This window comes from Penaeus chinensis, chromosome 35 (genome assembly GCF_019202785.1).
Source record: "Penaeus chinensis breed Huanghai No. 1 chromosome 35, ASM1920278v2, whole genome shotgun sequence".
Taxonomy (NCBI): domain Eukaryota; kingdom Metazoa; phylum Arthropoda; class Malacostraca; order Decapoda; family Penaeidae; genus Penaeus; species Penaeus chinensis.
Window position 1 is genome coordinate 30,884,763 of NC_061853.1, and position 2,500 is coordinate 30,887,262.

Consider the following 2,500-nt stretch of genomic DNA (forward strand, 5'->3'; position numbering starts at 1 on the left):
CCTCATGCTTCTCCATCACTTCCCTCCACCCCTCATGCTTCTCCACCTCTCCCTCCCCCCTCATGCTTCTCCACCTCTCCCTCCCCCCTCATGCTTCTCCATCACTCCCTCCACCCCTCATGCTTCTCCACCTCTCCCTCCCCCCTCATGCTTCACCACCTCTCCCTCCCCCCTCATGCTTCTCCACCTCTCCCTCCCCCCTCATGCTTCTCCATCACTCCCTCCACCCCTCATGCTTCTCCACCTCTCCCTCCACCCCTCATGCTTCTCCACCTCTCCCTCCCCCCTCATGCTTCTCCACCTCTCCCCTCCACCCCTCATGCTTCTCCACCTCTCCCTCCCCCCCTCATGCTTCTCCACCTCTCCCTCCACCCCTCATGCTTCTCCACCTCTCCCTCCCCCCTCATGCTTCTCCACCTCTCCTCCCCCCTCATGCTTCTCCACCTCTCCCTCCACCCCTCATGCTTCACCTCCACCTCTCCCTCCCCCCTCATGCTTCTCCACCTCTCTCCCTCCACCCCTCATGCTTCTCCACCTCTCCCTCCCCCCTCATGCTCTCCACCTCTCCCTCCACCCCTCATGCTTCTCCACCTCTCCCTCCCCCCTCATGCTTCTCCACCTCTCCCTCCCCCCTCATGCTTCTCCACCTCTCCCTCCCCCCTCATGCTTCTTCCACCTCTCCCTCCCCCCTCATGCTTCACCACCTCTCCCTCCCCCCTCATGCTTCTCACCACCTCTCCCTCCCCCCTCATGCTTCTCCACCTCTCTCCCTCATCCCTCATGCTTCTCCACCTCTCCCTCCCCCCTCAGGCTTCTTCCACCTCTCTCTCCTCCACCCCGTCATTAGCTTCTCCACCTCTCCCTCCACCCCTCATTGCTTCTTCCACCTCTCCCTCACCCCTCATGCTTCTCCACCTCTCCCTCCCTCCCCCTCATGCTCTCCCCTCCACCTCTCCCTCCACCCCTCATGCTTCTCCATCCTTTCCTCCCCCCCTCATGCTTCTCCACCTCTCCGTGACTAACAGTTCTCATCCTCCGACAATCAATCTCATACTAAATTTCACCTCTACACACTCGCAAAATAATCCATAATAAACAATCAATGCACCGCTGAATAAGCCAATTCACTCAAGCTGCGATTACGATTTAAGACGAAGTACTCCAAACCACATCCAAACAAATACAAACACACACAATGAAATAGCATTAAGAGAAAAACTACAAATCATCTCCTACAACAACTCCAAAAACTAACAAATTATTATAATCAAATAAAAACAATCATAACCAACCCCTATCCCCTCTCACCTCTTCCCACCTCCCATCCCCCACCTCATGATCTCCACCTCCTCCCTCCACCCCTCATGCTTCTCCACCTCTCCCTCCCCCCTCATGCTTCTCCCACCTCTCCCTCCACCCCTCATGCTTCTCCACCTCTCCCTCCCCCCCTCATGCTTCTCCACCTCTCCCTCCCCCCTCATGCTTCTCCACCTCTCCCTCCCCCCTCATGCTTCTCCACCTCTCCCTCCCCCCCTCATGCTTCTCCATCACTCCCTCCCCCCTCATGCTTCTCCACCTCTCCCTCCCCCCTCATGCTTCTCCACCTCTCCCTCCCCCCCTCATGCTTCTCCACCTCTCCCTCCCCCCTCATGCTTCTCCACCTCTCCCTCCCCCCTCATGCTTCTCCACCTCTCCCTCCCCCCTCATGCTTCTCCACCTCTCCCTCCCCCCCTCATGCTTCTCCACCTCTCCCTCCCCCCTCATGCTTCTCCACCTCTCCCTTCCCCCTCATGCTTCTCCACCTCTCCCTCCCCCCTCATGCTTCTCCACCTCTCCCTCCTCCCCTCATGCTTCTCCACCTCTCCTCCCCCCCTCATGCTTTTCCACCTCTTCCTCCCCCCTCATTGCTTCTCCACCTCTCCCTCCCCCCTCATGCTTCCTCCACCTTTCCTCACCCCCGCCCCTTCATGCTTCTCCACCTCTCCTCCAACCCTCATGCTTCTCCACCTCTCCCTCCCCCTCATGTTTCTCCACCTCCCCCTCCAGCCCCTCATGCCTCTCCACCTCCCCCTCCATCCCCTCATGCTTCTCCACCTCTCCCTCCTCCCTCATGTTTCTCACCTCTCCCTCCCCCCTCATGCGTCTCCACCTCTCCCTCCCCCCTCATGTCTTCTCAACCTCTCCCTCCCCCCTCATGCTTCTTTCACCTCTCCCTCCGCCCTTCATGCTTCTTCCACCTCTCCCTCCCCCCCCCCTCATGCTTCTCCACCTCTCCCTCCCCCACTCATGCTTCTCCACCTCTCCCTCCCCCCTCATGCTTCTCCACCTCTCCCTCCCCCCCCTCATGCTTCTCCACCTCTCCCTCCCCCCTCATGCTTCTCAACCTCTCCCTCCCCCCCCCCCCTCATGCTTCTCCACCTCTCCCTCCCCCCTCATGCTTCTCAACCTCTCCCTCCCCCCTCATGCTTCTCAACCTCTCCCCCCCCTCATGCTTCTCCAC